This window comes from Psammomys obesus, unplaced genomic scaffold (assembly GCF_907164565.1).
Source record: "Psammomys obesus unplaced genomic scaffold, mPsaObe1.curated_primary_1811, whole genome shotgun sequence".
Classification (NCBI taxonomy): Eukaryota; Metazoa; Chordata; class Mammalia; order Rodentia; family Muridae; genus Psammomys; species Psammomys obesus.
In genome coordinates, this window is record NW_026585626.1 from 6,822,346 (window position 1) to 6,841,457 (window position 19,112).

The 19,112-nt window shown below is 54.2% G+C and overlaps 1 protein-coding gene across 2 annotated transcripts in view; it reads right to left on the reverse strand.

Annotated features, from left to right (window-relative positions):
* The window catches only part of Foxp4 (forkhead box P4), a 54,350-nt gene extending 43,206 nt beyond the window's left edge, over positions 1–11,144 (reverse strand). Inside the window, exon 1 of one of the 2 annotated variants that reach the window (XM_055613576.1) lies at positions 10,670–11,144. The gene's annotated coding sequence lies outside the window, so the exon portion shown is untranslated. The remainder of the gene's footprint in view (positions 1–10,669) is intronic. The other variant, XM_055613567.1, reaches the window with a different exon arrangement.
* Positions 11,145–19,112: the final 7,968 nt, after the last annotated feature.

Sequence of the window (19,112 nt, forward strand, 5' to 3'; positions counted from 1 at the left end):
ACCAGGCCTGGCTTCCTAAAAGCCTGTAATCCCAGCACTTAGAAAGCAGAGGCAAAAGTGCCACTGGGAATTTGAGGATAGCCTGGTCTACATAACAAGTTCTATCTCTCAGGACCTCTGAGTTTATTTTGTCAACCCCAGAGTTACCTTTGTCACACATGAGCACAGGACAGACTCTACATTTTGCTCAGAAGCAACAATCATTTCTTCTTTTTCTTATCTTCTTCTCATTTTGGTGTTGTTTTTTTTTTCTGAGACATGATCTTGCTAAGTAGACCAGGATGGCCCGGAACTCCCATGTTCCTCCTGACTTTCTGAGAGCTGGGACAATGAAGCCACTGCCCTGCTTTGGAATTACATTTGTTTGTTTGTTTTTGAGACAGGGTTTCTCTGTGTAGCCCTGGATGTCCTGAACTCATTCTGTAGACCAGGCTAACCCTGAACTCACAGAGATCCGCCTGCCTCTGCCTCCCCGAGTGCTGGGATCACAGGCGAGCAACACCTTCCCCAGCAAAAATTACATATTTTTTGAGACATCCTGTTGTATAATCTCTACTGACCTCAGTCTGGCAGTTTTGCTGAGGATGACCTTGAACTCTTGATTCTCCTGCTTATACCTCCCAGGTGCTTAGATTACAGGCTCAGTTTTGGAACTGTGTATCTTTAAAGCTCTTGATTTCATTGGTATCCATTGACTGGCACCAGTTTGACCTTTCCTCCTGAAGGCTCAGAAATCTTCAGAGCCGTTTCCCTCCACTCTTCAGAGCTTCTTCTCTGAAACCGTCTCAGCTCGACACAAGGACACAACACTAAGCCCCTGAGGCGCGCATGAGCCTCTAAAAGTGAGGCGGGAGTGGGCCTTGCCCTGCACTTGATGCTGAGTACATGCGGTGGGAATCTTGGCAAACAGAAGCAAAGAAAACACAGCCCTGGCTTTTGGTGGAGTGCAAAAAGATCATAAGCAAACAGAGGTGCAAACAGCACCGAGGTTTAAAAGCAAACTGCTTATCCTCCTTGCTCTAAATCAGACTGGAGAGTGGGGTGCAGGCATGGGTGCCTCACAGGATTCTGAGGATGCATGCACGCATGCACGCACTCACGCACCCCACTTTGCAAATGTTAGGTTAGGCACTAAAAGGAAAGACGGGTACCTTGAGGGGTGTGGTACTCTGGTGAGGCCTCTTACAGGTGACTTCTGGGCTAAATCACAAGGCAGTAAGGTCTCCAGAGCACAATTTCTCAATGTATTTTATTCCTTCTATGTGTCCCTCTGTCTTCATGATACCAGAGACTGAGCCTAGGCCCCCATGTGTGCCAGGCTTACTGCTGAGCTACAACATCAACCCTTCAAACAACTTTTTCTCCCCCCTAAAGTGTGAGACAGGGTTTCCCTGAGGGACCCAGGGCTGGCCTGGAACTCACTTTGCAACCTCGACAGCCCTTACATGTGAGACTGTCCTGCCTCAGCCTCCTGAACAGTTGTGATCCCAGGTCTAGGCCTCCAAGTGCCGCTTATGTTTCTTCATCACAGCCAGTCCACTGCGGGTCCCTGACCGCCTCCACCATACCCTGGCCCCCTTCACCTTCACACTCCCATGGCTCAGGCTGAAAAGACGGACCAATTTTCAAAGGCAACAAACCACTTGACAAGGTCATCTGACCCCAGACCTTGCCCAGCATCCCACCCCAGTGGTGACAAATCCAGAGACCCGAGACACCCTGCACTGACGCCATCTTTCCATTCCACCTGTACAGTGAGAATGGGGACGTTACAGTGAGAGCGAGGACCGTCACAATGCTTCCACCAGGGCCTGTCAGGGAAGCCTCCTTCGACACTTTCCTATCACTGTGACCAAAAGGAAGGATTAACAGAGAGGCAGAGACAGAGAGACAGGGAGAGAGAACCAAAGAGCCCACTCATTAAGAAAGTAAACATAAGAGCCATCTAAGTGTCTAATTAAGCTTCTAATTAGTCCCTGCTTGTTACTAATGCAAATTAGATTACTCCGCTTAACTACAGCATGTCCACAACACCCTTGTTAATTGCGGCCTTTTGAAATTAAATTACTCCCTAATTAGCATATCAAAGCCATTGATTCGGAGCTGGGAAAGATGAGGGCAAGAGGAGCCTAATGCCAAGTTTGGTTAATCAGACACAGCTAATTAAATAGTGACGTCTTACGTGGGGGGCCTTCGGTTCAGAGGTGGGGGCAACCCATTCAGGGCCCAAGTGACCATCTGGAGCCTGTCTGGAGTCTGGTTCTGGCAGTGCCCTTGGCACCAGGGGCTCCTGTCAGCCTGCATCAGACCACCTGGTCTGGCACTATGTGGCCCTTGACCCAGCTCTGGCCCCCGTCTCCCCAGAAGATTTCTAGGTATGACTTTCACAGAAGGATCTTAGGCACCAGCTCAAGGACATCTAAGACACAGCAACACGAAAATTTACAAATACCAAGCACCCCTGCACCTCTCTGTCCCTGCATCAAGACTGGTTTCAGGAGGTGGCTTGTTCTCTCTAGGCCTCAGTAGGCTGGAACCCACTGTGATCTAAGAAGAGGACTCCAATCAATTAATTGATAACAAGAGGCATCGAATTATTTTCTTGGAGATGTGAGGTTCTGGTGAGGGGAAATCACAGCTTCGAATGGGCAGGAGGGAGTGGACAATGAGCCAACAAATAGGGCTCCTGCTCAAACAAGGAGGATACGTTTTGGGTGAGCAACGGGTGATGGTTTCTACAGAGGGCCTCACCTGGACAGGGACGGGCTCCTTTGGACTTGGCATAGCCTCTGGAGGCACGGGCCTTAAAATTCACTTCATAGGAGAAAGGGAGAAAGACTTGCTGGGAATGGAGATTAATGGTATCTGGCTCAATCCCCTAGTACCACACCAAAGCCCAACAACAATTGCAGTTCTTAGGCAGCAGCATGGGAATCTGGCTTGGGCAAGAGTGACCTTATTTGTCTTCTCTGAGCCATTGCCGGAAAAGGCTTTCTGAGGCTTCCAGGCACCTTCTCCGTACCCATCCCTAACCCCACGTCTCCTTAAAGAATACTGGGCTCAGGTAAATGTCCCTGTGAAAAGATGCTAACAAGCTTTAATTTCTATAATCCCAGAAACTGAAAGGCAGAGACAGGGGAACATATATGTTGTTCTTAAGGCCAGCCCCAGCTACACAGTAAGAGCCTGTTTCAAAGAAAGTGGGAGGGGGGCCGGGGAAGGAAGGAAGGAAGGAAAGGCACGATCCAGGGCTGGAGACATGGCTTAGTGGTTAACAGCACCGGCCCCTCTTCCAGACGACGCTGTGGGAGTCAGGCTCACATGTGGTGCACAGACATTCTTGCAGGCAAAACACCCATTCACATAAAAGAAAAAGAGAAGAAAGACTCTAAGTAATATGCCCTCAGTAGCTGCAACGGCCACCGAAGAGGCCAGGGGAGAAACAGCTGTCACTCAGCCTCCTCGAGTCCTCACTGAACAACGAATGCAGGCTGGGTTTGGTTGTTCCAAGGAAGCCCGAGTAAGGATACTGATGTGACACACACCACAGGCTGAGCGATGTGGGAGCCAACAGAAACCACCAGGGGGGAAGTGAGTCGATTCCCCCTGCCCCCTGCAAGAATGAAGCATTTCAAGAGACAATGCGTGGACAGGTAAGTCAGATCACCCCCCGGGCCTGGGTCCTTCATCCATCGTGACCGTGATAATCAGACCTGGAGAATCACACCAGGGTGTGGGGTAGGTTACGTGAAGCTTGTAAAGCAACGGTCCTCAGCCTTCCTGATGCTGCAAACTCCTGTCCTGGTGACCCCCAACCACTACATTATTTCGCTGCTACTGTGTAACTGTAATTCTGCCGCTGTTGTGAATTGTACTGTAAATATCTGATCTGATGGGTAGGAGGCGTGGTCTGTAACTGTCAAGGGGGTCGAGACCCACGGGTTGAGCACTGCTGCAAAGCAGGAATCTTTCCCTGGAGGTCCTGTAACTGGAGCATCTTACAAAACCCCATCACCACCACCATCTTTCACTCAAGGGGTGGAGCCGGGGGTTTCCTCATGTTTTTCAATGTTGAGAGCTGGTTCCTCCAGATGCTTAACCCGGCCGTTAGGAAGCTGGGATGGGGATGGAGTGGTGGAGTCACCCATCCTGGTGTCTCTGTCCTACAATTGATAAATCCGCCCTGCCAAGGGCGGCAATTTTTAAATAACTCCTAAAAACAATGGAACAAGATGGTGCCAGAGAGATGCCCCAGCAGGTAAAGGCGCATGCCACCAGGCCTGATCACTGACGTTGGATTCCCAGAATCTACAGGGTAAGAGAGAACTGACCCTCAAAAGTTAGTTGTCCTGGCACTTGTTCACGTGTGCACAAACAAAATAAAAAAAAAAAAATTTGTTGGTGAGAGAGCCCTACTTTGATCCTGTGTGTCTCTTTCCTGAACTAGGATGTAGCCGTCCCAACCCCTCCCAAGCTCTAGCCCTGGGAGCACACAGGATCAGGGTCAGAGACAAACCCGGAAGGGTGAGATTTTGTTTATTTAAGGAGAAACCAAATAGAGGAAGACTCTTTAAGAAGGTTAGTCCAGCCAGTACCCAGCTGGAGGTATCCATCCAAGCCAAACCTGGCAAAGAGGCTCAAAGCAGTGCTTTGATTTTTAAAAATATGTGAAATTAAAAGCAGAAAGAAAGAGTTTGGGGGGAGGGTTAGACTGTCCTGGTAGGGGGGGTTGGGGGACAGAAACACATAAGGGCCACGCTGCAGCCCGCCTCACGGAGCTTTCTCCCAACGAGATTCAATTAATTGATAACAAGAGGCATCAAATTAATTTCTGGAGGATGTGAGATTCTGATGAAGGGAAATCTCGTCGATGGGGATCAGGCAGGAGGTGGCAGGCGGCACCCCTTTTAATCAGGCTCTGGCTGTCTAACTGGCAAAAAGGAAGCTTTCGAGGGTCACGGGGTCCCTTGCCCTGAGTTCCACAGCGCCCTCTTCAGGAAGCCCCTTCAGACGCAGTAGGCCAGGGACACAGATTGTACACATCCTCAACAAAGTGAGGCCAGGGGGAGGAAGCAGCCCATTCACCACCTGAACAGTAGGAAACCTGATACCCACAGAGAACAGCATGCCAATGGCCAGACAGTGAGTTAGGGCACCGGTAGCAGCGCCTTGCTTGCAGGGACCCCACCCCCACACATAGAGTGTACCTGGAAGACCCACAAAGTCATCCCTAGACTCAGGTCTCAGTGGTCGGCCATCTTCCTTCAAGGGACAAGGATGGCTGACGCTCTTGGGCTTCGGGGAGAGGCATTCAGAGCTTCCATTGCCATTGTGTTCCAATGGAGAAAGGCAGGTAGCTTGTGGCCTCTGGGGGACACTGTCAAGATAAGACCCTCAACGCAACCTACAGCTCTGAGGGTCACTAGCCTCTGGCTTTGCCACCCTGGCACTTCCAGCAGTTCCCTGGACCTTGGGCACTCCCCTCAAACTCTCCCCTCAGGGCCTTTTCCTTCCTTCACACAGGGAATTCCTGCAGAAAAGGACAGAGTCACTCTTTTTGGGAGTGATGTTTTTAGGCCTGGCCTACCAGAAATGGGGGCTCCTTAGAAGTGCAGGCACAGCCAGAATGGTACCCAAGGAGCCAACTCCAGTTTGGCAGGGTGGAAGAAGGTAGAACTTGACCCTCCTTACCTGTCTGTCCCTCTATTTTCCCCTCACTCTGGGGTGGGGCAGGGGCAAGGAACATGTGCCCTGTCAGGTCTCTCTTATCCCCAGCAAAGATCCACATCCCCTGGCTTGCTCCATTTGGGGTTTTCTGAGTTCCAAGACAGCCCTCCCTATTTCCTCTCTTCTCTGGGTCCTTCCAATGTGTCTGCTACACACGGGTTTATAGAATGGACGTATCAGAAAGCTTATCTCTAGTCCCCAAATTCTGTCCTCCAGCCTGGCAGCCATCACTTTTCCCTCTCTCTTCCTGCCAGTCAGAATTCTGAGACATGCCATGCTCCATATCATGATAGCTAGAGGATAGATAACAGATAGGTTGATTGATTTGGGTCACCTCTGGCCCCCCTCTCCCTACTTGAAACAAATGGAACTATTAATTCTGCACACTATGTCCTACTATGAGAAACCATTTGTTCCCTCTGCTCATTTACAGGGTAGTGGCTGGGGTCAGATGCCATCAGAACCAGCTTCAGTGGGAAAGCAAATTCCCCTTGCGTCTACCAGGCACTAAGCATGCAGCCCAGCCATCCAGAGTCAGCACGGCAGAGGAAGGGAGCTAGTAGCTGAGGAGACACCTGAGGCTGAAGGCAAGGGCCTGATAGGGCTGGGGAGAAGATTTATGGCTTTGCTGCAGGTAAGTGGAGGGGAGAGAGAGACAGAGTATATGCCAGCCTTGAACCAAGGAAGACAGCGTGAGGAAGATTACATGACTCCTCACCCAGTGGTTCTACGCAGAAGGTACCTTTCGTGTGGGAGCCCTTGTTTTCCAGCCCATCCGTGTGCCCAATCCCTCTGAGAGTCCAGAGCAAGCACCAAATCAGAGGCCAAAGGAAGCAGAGTTCCCACTGGGACCCAGGCTTGGTGTGACCGGTAGTAATCGAAAGTGTTCATTTCCACAGAGAATTCCAGAAGGTGATGGGAAGGACAGCCAACAACTTCAGGCTCCCTGCAGGAAAGGTTCTTGCCTCTTTGAGATGACCATTCAGTGGTAGGTCCTGAGTCTGCCTGCTGGCTTCCTATAAGAACAGGCAGCTCCATTTCCAAACACTAGGAATCTCCCTTTTGAAAAGAAGAGATACTAGCCTCCCAGTAATTTTTTTTTTTCTCCTCTGGCTTCTGGAGAAGGCTATCTCATTTGTGTTTTACCTTCAGAAGGCTTAAAGGGGTAAGCCAGGGTAGGTGCAGGCAGGGAACACAGACCGTTACGTTACTAAGGGCAAGCAGGAGGTACAGTCTAGGGAGGGAGGAGGCTGGGCCAGGCTGCTGAAAGGGGTGGCCAGTCCTCTATGTGTGCCTTTCTCCCTTATCCTGGAGACCGACAATCTAGTCCTAGCTCTGCGCCCGAGCAGCAGCGAAAACCTCACACAAGTTGCCACCTCTCTCTGGCTTCATTTTCCAGCCTATAAAATGAAGGTTTATACTTGAGTGTTTCCAGCATTCGGCCCAATAAGTGGCCTGGCAGTGCTGGTAAACTAACCTAAAAAATAAAAAAGGAACAAGTGCCATCACTGGGCAGCACTCTGCTGGCCAGACCCTTGGTGGGGCGTGGAACTTTACCTCTGATTCAACTCCCGAGCTTCTCATCTACTCTGGGCATCGTTGACCTACTTTACAACCCAAGAAAATTGAGGTTCCAGCAACTTAATTAAGTTCCCTAGAGCCCCATCTCTAGAGCCAAGTTCCAAAGCCCTTTTCGCTCTGACAAGAACGGCCCCAGGGAGGCACAAGTTGTGCACCTTGGAGTCTAGGGCTCCAGAACCACCTCAGAGGAAGCTGTTTCGGCCAATGGAGGCATAGAATCCTGACAGAAATAGACCTGTCGCTGCCTTGGGCCTGGGGAAGCTGAGAGAAGAGAAGGGGATGGGGGCAGAGAAACTGAGAAGCCCTGGGATGGAAGAAAGTATCCCGAGCTGTTTAGGGAGTAAGAATAAAGGCTTGGGCTGGAGCACCTTGTGTCTAGAGGAGAAACCTTCCCAAAAGTACTATGGGCAGTGAAGGGTTAAGACGCAGAGAAGGAAGGATGGCTTCAGGGGCAGAAGCCCCTTCCCTCCCTTACAGAGTCCTCTGAAACCAGACCCCGCCCATTTCCCCCCATCATATCTGTTTCTCCCAGTAATCTGAGGTTCACAGAGGAGACTCCCAATAGCAGCATAAGGGTACCCCAGTACCCAGCCCGGGATCTGCCCAGACAGGGTAGTAGCTCAGCAAACACCGAGGAAATTACCAGATCAAAGCGAGCCACCCTCTTCCACTCCTCCTGGGCCCTCCCCTGCTAGGAAAAGGTGTGTTTGCAGTCTGGGCCCACAGCAGGATGTGCGCATTCCTGGCAAGAAGGAGCTACCTGACAGACAGATAGGAAGTTTCTGGCCAAAGGTGGAAGAAAGGGGTGGGGATATGTAGGAAGGAAAGGAAGCAGGTCCCCCAGCAAGCTGGGCCTGGCCAGCGCGGCTCCCCAATGTCCAGAGTCTTCTCAACTCCCCACTCCAGACTGTAGTCACGGTCTCCTCCATCGCCTCCATCTTGCTGCCAAGGTTGGGACTGAGGTAAAATAAAGCAGGAGCCTGGGGTGGGGGTGCGGCACGTCTGTAATCTCGGCATCCCAGAGGCCAGCCTAGGCCACGTAAAGAGGCAACTGTCTCAAGTCTCCCCAACCCTCGCCCAGAAAGCAAATAACAACAACAACAAACCGATCAGGCACTTAAAAGGTCCCCACAAGCCGAGATTCGGATATCACGGCGGAAGCAAGCGTGAAGGGAAGGGGAACGACATCCATTATGCCCAGGCCACCTTGCCCAACTGCCTAGAGTGGGGGTGCAGCACGGTCTTCACACTCGCTGCTCTCAGGGCCCCTCCAAGCTCCAGAGGACGGTCCCTGAATCAGCCAGGCAAAGCAAAAGTTCCTCAAGTTTAAGGAGGAAAGAAAGAGAAAGAAAGAAAGAAAGAAAGAAAGAAAGAAAGAAAGAAAGAAAGAAAGAAAGAGAGAGAAAGAAAGGGGAAGAAAGGAAAGAAAGAAGGAAAGAAAGAAAGAGGGGGAAAAAGCCTGCAGACTTCCCCACTTCCCCACAGCGGTTTTCCGCGGGGGCGGGCAGAGGTCGTCTGAGGCCGACGGCTCCGCTTCAGGAGGCTCCTCCTGGCTGGCTCCTCGGCCTAAAAGGCCGGTGCCGCAGGGTACCTAGGCTAGGGGGCCGACCCGCTGAGGTTCGAGGGGGTGGGGATAGCTGGGCTTCGCTAGGCAGCGGCGGGACGGCGTGGGCCCCCGCTGCTCCTTTCTTCGTGGGAGATGGGACACCGGGGCAAACCGCAGCGACCGTCGCGGAGGCTGCGCTCGCTCTCCCAACCCCGAACTCCAGACCCAACGCCGCCGCCGCCGGTTGCTAATCCGGGCGGGCTCTCCGCAACCCGGGCAAAGGCGCTTTAGATTCAAGGGAAAAAAAAAAAAAAAAAAATCCCGCATCAGCCAAAAACAGTCTCGGACTCCTCCGGAACCGCCCAACGACGGCTTCGGACTGGGTTTGTGCCTCCCAGCCCCCAAGCTGGCTAAGCTGGCACCGGAGAGCCGGGGTCCGCCGGGTGGGGAGACCAGGAGAGCCAGCCACGGAGTCCCCGAAATCCCGGGTGCCGAGCAGGGGAACGTGGAAAGCCGCGGGGCGGGGTTGGCACGGGAGGCCCGGGGTGCAGAAGACGGGCGCTGGCTGAGAAGGGGGGACCCCTCCAATGTCACCCTCCCGGCCCACGGAGCGGCGGGGGCCACCATCGGCGCGTCCACGAGGTCGCCCGGGCCGGGGGACGCCAGTCTAGCAGGGACGGTCGGGGCTTCCGCCTCGGCATCCGCGTCCCGCGAAATCCCACGTCCCTCCGCGCAGGTGGCCGCGGCCCCAGGTCTCTCGGGGTCCCCCCACCCCACGCTGGCGCCCCCGGCTCCGGTGGAGCCTGAGAAGTGGAAGTTTCACGTAGGCAGAGGGCAAGGTCTGAGCGGCGCGGAGGATGGCCGCGGGCCAGAGGGGCGCGGGGGGACCAGACGGGACTGTCCAGCGAGTCACCAGAGTGGGGGGGGGGGCGGCAGACTGGTCCCTCCCGCGGCCTCACCTCTGGGGGCCCTGGACCCTCCCTCCGGTTACCTGACCCTCCCCACCCCGAGAGGGGAGGGCATCCGCCAGCTCTCAGCGCACGAAAATCCCAGGGCCGTTACCAGCTTCTCCCTCCCCCCCCCCCAAGTCCCGAAGAAGTTTTCCGCTCCGTCTATCTCACGTCTGACTAAGGGGATGCGGGGGGAAAAGGGGGCTGACGAGTTCTCGGCACTTCCGAGGCGCGACCTCCGCAAGGCGACGGGGTGTTTGGGGCCGGTGCCCCCCTCCACTCCGCCCCCCTGAACACACACTCAAGTCCTTCTGCTGGTCCCGGGGAGTCCCATGCAGACTGGACCCGGGCGGGGGGTCCCACTTTACCACTTCCCTTCCCGGCTCAGGAAAGTCCGGGCCGGGAAGTATTCTTTGTCTCGCTCCGGGAGGGGGGGTCGCGCCCCCTAACACCCCATTCCCAGCAGCGAGGCCAGGAGGGGGCGGAGCCCAGATTCTTGGGGCAGGGCGGGCCTCAGTGGCCTCTCAAAGCCGCCCCCCCGCCGGCTCCCCGCTGCCCCCCAGCCCCGCTCCGCAGCCCCCACCTGTTCCCCGGACGGCTCCGGGCCGTGGGGGGCCCCCCCGAGCCGGGGGGCAGCGTGTACGCAACTCGCCGGGGTCAGTCGGCCGCGGCCCGCCCGGCTGGAACAAAGTGCTCCGGCCCCGGGGCCGGGCTCCAACCGGGGCCCTGCGCGCCTCGGGCGGGCAGTTTGCAAACACAAAGTGAGCCGGGGAACGGGCGAGAGAGTGAGCGAGCCGGGGAGTTGGACGGGTCGCCGGCCCAGCCCCCCACCCGGGTCCCCAGGGTCCCCCGCTCGGCCACCTACCTGTCCGGCCCGGCCGCTCGGTGCGGGCTCCGGCCCGTCAGCCCGCACGGGGCATGGGGCTCGCTCGGGTCGCAGCCCGGGCCCGCCGCCACTCGCCGGGGCTGCCCCTGCCCGCCGCGCCGCTCCGGGGCGGTCTTTTCCAGCGCCGAGCGCCGCGCGCCTCAGCCCCTGGGGGGCATCGCACTTCGCGGGATGGCTCGGCTCTCCCCGGCTCCCGATCGTCCTTCCCGGGGCTCCCGCGACGCTCCTGAGCTCGCTCGGGCTCCGGGGCTCTGGGACCCCGGCGTCCCCGCCCCCGGCCCAGCCCTGGTTCCGGCCCGGGCTCCTCCCCGCGGCTCGGCGGCCGCCCGCGCCGCGCCCTGCTCGCGCGCTGGGGGGCTCCGTCCCGGCAGCCGGTGGCGCTGTCCGGTCCGCGAGGGCGGCCGGCTCCGGACTCCGAGGGGCTGCGACTGAGCCCCGGCTGCGAGTGGCTTGCCAGCGACGGGCGCGCGGGCGGGGCGCACCGGGCGGGGGACCGGAGGGGTGGAGGGAAGGAGGGAGCGCGCCGAGCGACGGGGAGGAGGGAGCGAACGAGCGAGCGAGCGAGCGGCGGAGGGAGGGGAGACTTAACTTCTAGTGCTACCATAATTCGCCTAAAGCAGGTGCAGCCACTTTTCTCCCCCGCGAGGCGGCCAGCGGCGAGCTGAACCAGACCACGTGGACCAAACTTTGGGGAAGGAAAAATGGGAACGTGGGGCCGCGGATCTGCCAAAGCAGATAGGCCGCAGAGGTTCTCCCTGGCCTGGGGACTCATCCTATGGGACGTTTTGGGAACTGTGGCCTTTTCCAGGAGCCCCGGAGGTACGGCCAAGTCTTGCAGGCACGCGGTTCACTGGTTTCGGGCGAGCTGCGCCCGGCTCGGGGAGTGGTCAGGGATTCCCCCCCCCCCCGACTCCCCGAGTCCGGAGCCGGCGTCCGGCGGGGGCCCTGCCTTGCCTCCCTCCGACTCCCCACTGGGTGGGGGCTGGGGAGGCTCTTTCTACCAACCCCGAGCGCGCGCTGCCTCGGTCTGCAGAGGGGAATTTCCTATGAAGTGCTGTGAGAACCAATGAAGAAGGGGCACCGGGCCGGATCCACGCGGGCCAAGCACGGAGCAGAGAGTCGAGGCAATTATCTGAACAAATTAGACTGTAAACAAAACTCGGCGTCCCTGAATACCGCCTGTGCCCAGGGGGACTAGGAGGATGGGGGCGGGGGGGGGGGACGACAGTGGTGTGTGTTTGGGTTGGGAGGGGGAAGTCCGGGCACGGAAAGGCCCACGTTCCGAGAGGGGGGAGGGCTAAGTTGGGTAGTAGGCTCCGGGCTCAGACTAGTGGAGAGCTGAAGAAGAAAGAAAGAAAGAAAAAATCCTCCTACTCTCTACCCCAAACATCCTCCCTGTCTGGGTGTGTGAGGAGGTGGGGGACCCCTCTGTGGTTTCCCCACCTTGTCTGGGGATGCCAGGGCTCCAGACCTCAGCTATGGGATGAGAATGGAAGGCCCTTTTGGCCTCAGGCTACCTTGAGGCAGGTGGCTAAGGGCAGGCAGACCCATGCCCTGGAGAGGATGAGCTGGATAAGGACTGGGCCTGGTTTCCTAGAGATAGCCTTATTTTGGAGAAAACTCTTAAAAATGCAGTCTCAGAGATGACGCTTAGCTCAAACTGTTTCTGCCCTTGTAATGTGCCCCTTTTCTGTGGGAATTGAAAGGTGGCGATGTGATGAGCACAGGCCTAGTGGACAGACAGACCAAACGGGTGTAGACCCTGCTGAAGTCTTTCAGACAGACATACAGGTGTCAAATTGGGGAGGGCTGTCATGCCACTTACTGAATTAGTTAGAGAGCAAACCAGGCCTTACAAATGCTAAACCCATGTTCTCCCACCAGGCCACACCCACAGCCCAGTGGAAATAATCACATGACAGTAGGTGCAGTGACCCACACTTGTAGTGAAAGCGGAAGGTTCAGCAGTTCAAGGTCATCCTCATCTACAGATGGGGTTCCAGGCCAGCTTGGGCTTTGTGAGACTGTTTCAGAAATCCAAAACCGTGCTGGCCGGATTGCTCAGTAGGTAGAGACACCTCCTGTCATCTGCCTGTAGACCTAAATCGGACCCTGGGACCCACATAGTAGGAGAAAGCTGACTCTTGAAAGTTGTTCGTGACCTCTACACATAAATTTTAAAATGTTATCTTTAAAACATCTTTTAATCCAAAACAAACAATAATAACCAAGGGTTAGACGAGGACGATGTGTACGAATCCCGCCTCAGGCCAGGTACGGTGGCTCCTTTCATCTTCATAATTAGCCTGTGAGATATTCTGTTAGTTCTGTTTTATAGGGGAGGAAACTGAGGCATGGAAGACACTCGCTTTTCCTGATGTGTAGGTTTACACAGCTCGTGAGGGATGAAGCGGTTCCAACAGGAGAGACCTGTCTTGGGCAGGTTATGACCCTGCAGCTCTCCATCTTCCTTCTGTGGAAAGGCAGCCTGAGGAGCACCGTGGTGTTCAGCCACCAGGGTCCCCCCTCCCCCCGCATCTTGTCTAAAGCAGAGGGTGCAGTGGCTAGGAGGGGCTCTGAGGAGGAAAGGGAAGGTGTTTCTGTCCGGGAGGCGGGCGCTGCCCGCGGAACCCTGCCCCCTTGCCTCCATGCAGCGCCCCTCCCCCACCTCCCACAGGGCACGCTGGGAAAACAACTTTTGTTTTTGTTTTTCTTCCATTTCGGTTTACCCCTCTGCTAGGGCCTACTCAGGCCCCGGTGGGATTGTGGGACTTGTGAGTCATAGTGGGATGCCCAGGGGAGTCAGAAGACCCCATCTTGTGCTAATTGAGGCAATCCAGGGGAGAAAACAGACCTCTTGAAGGAAGGTAGTGGAACAAACAATTCTTAGTCACAGTAGCCAGCCCAGAGCCCTTCCCCTGGATGTGAGAGTTCAGAGGGATTCCCCACAGGAGCCCTAAGTTCCCCAGGGGGAGCCACTGTGCCTCTTCTCACCAGCATTCAAGGGGAGTGCAGAAGAAACTCTGGTGGCAGCCTGACTGGAAGGCTGAGACCCAAGTTAGGACCCTGAGGGTTGGAGTCAGACAGTTTTAGGCTGAACTTCATCCCGGCCACCTACGGATGTGTGACTCAGACAGATTATAGGTTCTAGCCCCCCTTGCTTAGGTCACAGGATTGGAAGGGTGCCTTCTTAGTGGGGTTGGGGGAATAGCATGAAGAAAGCTTGGGCCGAGTCTGGTCACCCCGTCTGAAGTGCTTTCCTCAAACACGGAACTTTTCAGGCTGGAGAGGTGTCTCAGAGGTTAAGAGCACTGTCTGCTCTTCCAGAGCTCCTGAGTTCAATTCCCAGCAACCACATGGTGGCTCACAACCATCTACCATGAGATCTGGTGTCCTCTTCCGGCCTGCAGATGTACGTGCAGACAGAACATTGTGTACATATAAATTAACAAATAAATCTTAAACACATACACACACAACACAGAGCTCTTCTTTTGGGAGCCCCAGTTCTCAGAAGGCCAGAGGTAACCAAATCTTAGGAGCTTCCAGTTAGGAAATCCAGATGTGGGCAAGGCTACCCGCAGCGGCTCTTCTCCCCATTCTATAGCACAAAGATGGCTCAGAGAGGTGGGATAATTTGTTTCAGATAACAAATGGAGGCGGTGGCCCTGGAAGCGCTTGCTGTGGAGTCTTCTTTGGGCTGGGGAACAGGCAGGAACTGGCCGCTAGAGGAGCTTACTTGCAGCGGGAGGCCTGAGACCAGCTAAAGGGCAGGGGTGGTGGCTCTGTGTTTAGAAACAGTGTATTTAATCCCGTACTCTGAGCGCACCTGGACCCAGATATTTTGTTTCCATTCATCTTACTGCCAGGGAACTTACCTTTTTCCCTCTCCTCAAAAGTTTTCAATCATCTTATCTTTTGTAGAGTTCTATATTTAACCTTTGTGTGTATAGGAGTGTTTTGCCTGCATCTACATATATGCACCACATGACTGCGGTGCCCAAGGATGCCAGAAGAGGGTGTCAGACCCCCTAAAACTGGAGTTACAGATGGTTGTTTGCCTCCATGTGGGTGCTAGGCACCGAACCCACGTCCTCTGCAAGAACAACAGGTGCTCCTAAAGGCTGAGCCATTTCTCCCCCACTAAGTTCTGAAAGATTTTTTTGAATGTATGTGTGTGCACACAAGCGTGTTCAGTGTCTGAGGCAGCCAGAAGAGGGAGTCAGATGGCGTGAAGCTGGATTTACAGATGGTTGTGAGCCACCTGATTTGGTTGCTTGGAACGGAGGAGCTCTGATTCTCACAACTGCCTTGTCTCTGGCCCCCGTCTTCATTCCCAGCACACGGGAGGCCAAGGCAGAAGGATCCTGAGTCCACATAACAAGGTCAAGGTTAGCCTGTTAGACACCTGTATCCCTATGTCATGTCAGCATCACCAAACAACTTTCCATAGTACACATGTCCTTTTCTTTTCCACCTCGCTATCGCTGACAGACAGTTAAGCTCTGGCTGTTTGCCCACCATGGTCTCACTGAAGTTCCCTTCCTCTTATGGCCCCCATTTCCCTTCTGCTGAGCTGTTCCTCCTGTCCCTCCCCACCCTCAGGTCACTCTTCTCTGGAATTTTCTCCCCTCCCCACCTACCCTTTGCAGTCTTTCAGAAAGCTCCAGAGTCTGTGCTGAGTGGAGGTGGGGGAGGGAGGCAAGGGCAGTCTTTTCTTCCCACAAAGGCCTCTGTTCCCCAAGATAAATGACAATTTAAACAAAGAAATATTTCATTAAGGCTTGATATCTTAATGAACTGTGCCAGGATCCTTCCAGGCACTCTGTAGACTCCCCCTTACACTAAGAGAGAGCTCCAGCCCCTGTAGGAGGCTTATCAGTTTACCATATTGGCCCAAATAGAAGACCAGACCTTGCCATGGCGCTATGTCTCTGGCACTGTGGAGTCCAGGCCCATGGAACTGGGGGAGGTAGCACCGACCTGTGCCAGAGCCCTGGGAGATGCAGCAGCCTTGAAATCACTCTAACAAACACTAACAAACACAGACACGTAGGGTTTTTGTTGTTGTTGTTGTTTGTTTGTTTGTTGTGGTGGACACAGGGACTTTGGGCGGATTGATGGGAAATCTCTCATTAAAGATCAGGAAATGAACGATACCGTGACAAGCCGTGAGCAGTATTTTGTTAATTAGATGAATAGCGTCAATGGGTCAAATGAGATCTCCAGCACGGATCTGTTTCTGTGTGGGAAAAGCGAGACAGACCCAGCACAAGCCGGGAGAGTAGCCTGGCACCTCAGCCCTCCCTCTTGAGAAAGGTCAATCTTGAGAAAGGTGAGGTTGAGATGGACCCTCATAGGGCACACCTGTAATCCCGGCACTCCGCTGGCAGGGGCAGGCGGGTCTCCGTGAGTTTGAGGCCAGCCTGGTCTACATCGTGAGTTCCAGTACAGCCAGTGCTACATAGGGAGACAGTGGAGAGACACGGAGAGAGAATCTCACTACATTGCTGCGTTGCCTTTGCCCAGGTTGGCCTCCAGGCCAGAACTATGAAAGTCCTCCTAGGGAGGGCTAAGACTGCAGGTCAGTGTGGCCACACTATCTACCCATGAAGCATTACCGGCCACCCCCACCCTCACACCCTATCCCATAGAGTGTTGAAGATGGAAATCAAGGCCTCATGCATGTTATGGGAGTGCTCTGTCACTGAGCTACGTTTCCAGCGCCCCCTCCCCCACCCAACAGACAATGGATCTAGGGCGGACATGAAAAAAGATAAAAAGAGGCTTTATACATTTCTACTAGGTGTGCTCCCTGAGCTGACCTGTTCCCTGGGTTTCCTTACACAGCCCCCAGCCATAGTCTATGCCAGGCCTGAGCTCCAGGACTCCCTTTTGGGTTTGTTTATTCCCTCTTCTTTCTGGTCTTCCCCTTATCACTCATGACCCACTCTTCTCCCATCTCATCTGCATTTGCCCTCTGGCCTTCTTACCCCAAGCTTCTCCCAGTTGTCAGGTAGCTGGAGATTCAAGCAGCTGAAGGCTTGAGTGGGTGTCAGTGGAGCACACGTACCCAGACTCAGTGCTAAGATCTCTGCACACAGCCTCGTCTCCTGTGGGCGGGATGCAGTTTGCCATCCTGCTCTGACCATCTACACCCCCCAGCTTCCCATAACCAATGCCTGCTTTTGCTTTCCTGGGGGTTTCCTCCGAGCCTCCAGGCATTGGAGCCCGCTCTGCCACGAGGAGGAAGAACATTCAGGTGGGGAGTTAATCTTTTCTAGGAGAACCCTATACCATAGCAGGCAGGATCTGGTGTATAAATATCCCACCTTAAAAAACTCCCCTCTTGCATGGGTCAGGGATGCAGCTCCGTGGTAGAACGCTTGCTTAGAGTGTATAGAGCCTGTTGGAGTCCCTGGACTTCAAAAGAGAACAAGAAAAGAAGGATGGAAGGAAGGAAAGACACAGTTAGGTGCAGTGGCTCACGCCTGTAATCCAAGCATGAGGGAGAATGAAGTAGGAGGCTCACCAGGAATCTATGGCCAGCCTGGGCTACAGAATGAATAACAGGCCAGCCTGGGCTAGAGTGAGACCCTGTCTCAGGAAAACAAACACTGCTGCAAAGATCACTCTCAGGCACACAGGCTGTACACACCCAGGGGTTGCTGATGGAACCAGGACCACACTTAGTGGCTGGCTCGATAGCGCATCATTCAATCGCCTTCCTCCCCGACTCCTGTCTCGTTTCCTCACTCCTCTGCTGGGGTTCCTTCAAGTCACATGTTTTCAATGGAACATTCCCCTCGGGCTGCTGCTCCAATGGCCGTTGTTATATTTTTATAGAGGACAAGAAGGTCAGTGGGGCTACACATCAGTCTCATGATTACAAAGAGCAGGGTGTGGGTTCAGGCCCGGGCTTCTGATACAGCCGGCCTCGCCTCATCTCTCCCCTCAGTTTCACTCAAAGACTTGGTCGTGAGGCCATTTCCCTGTTTTGTTTTGCCAGATTTTATTTGGGGGCTGCAGTTATGGGTGGCTTAGCCATTAAAAGTACTGGCTGTTCTCACAAATTTGCCATCCTGTTTGATGGCATCAAGTTTGATTCCCAATACCCATATGGTGGCTCCTGTGTGAAATTCCAGTTCCTGGGCATCTGATGCCCTCTTCTTGCTTTCAGGGCACCAGGCACACGTTTGATGCACACAGATACATTCAAGTAAAATGCACATATACGCACAATAAGATAAAAATTTAAAAAATTCTGTTGGTCAGGAGGGAGATAAAGAGATGGCTCAATGGTTATGAATGCTGGCTGTTCTTGAAGAGGCTCTGAGTTCAGTTCCCAGCATACGTATTAGAAGGTTTACAACCTTCTGTAACTCCAGCTCCAAGGGATCCCATGCCCTTTCTGGCCTCCTGTATCAATGCGCACAGACATACACACCTGCATATAAGGAGATATGAAATATTTAAGATTTAATTTTTATTCATGTGTATGCCACTTATGTGCCCAAGGAAACCAGAACAGGGTGTTGGGTCCTCTGACGCCAAAGTTACCCGTGGATATGGAACACCCAGTGTGGGTTCTGGGAACTGGATTCACATCCTCTGGAAGAGCCACCTCTCAGTCTTCCCCGGCATTCTTGAGGGTGGAAGGTGAGGAGCAGGTAGATCCAATGGACACTGGCAGGAAGTAGAAAGCATTTCTGGGCTGTTCAGTCTGTTTCTTCTCCCTGACGCTGGCTGACAGTTCCAACCAGAACCTGGCACTATAGACTTAAAGCTGAGAAAGAGTAAGGACTTCTAAGGCTAGAGACATGACAAATGAGGGGAAGAGAGACCCTTGGAGGGTGGGACACAGGACGATAGCTGAAGAATCTTTCCAAGCTTTAGCTTAAATGGTATTCCCTACAAGAGGGCAACTGAGGTGAGAGAAAGGTTTTGTGGCTCTGTGGTGCTGGGGGCTGAACCAAGGACCTTTAACCTTGTAGGCAATGTGTTCTAGCACCGCATGACATGCCCATCCAGGAAAGAATTTCTCACTGCTGAGGTCCATTCATCCTATGAATGTAGGGCGTCCCAGCTGAGAGCCTTAGGACCAGAGGAGACACTAGCCTGCTTCTTTTAAAATATATTTATTTTATGCGCGCGTGTGTGTGTGTGTGTGTGTGTGTGTGCATGTGTTTGTGTGTCTCTGTGTGCATATACCACACACAAGAGATCATGGAGGTCAGAAGAAGGTATGGGATCCTTGAAACTAGAGTTCCAGGCAGCTGGGAGCTGCCAACTGTCTGTGGGTGCTGGGAACCCAGTCCGGGTCCTCTGCCAGAGCAACAGGTGCTCTTAACTGCTGAGCCATCCCTCTGCCCGCAAGGTCTGCCCTTTGTTACAGTGGGTGTAGAGGCAGTCTCTGCGGGCA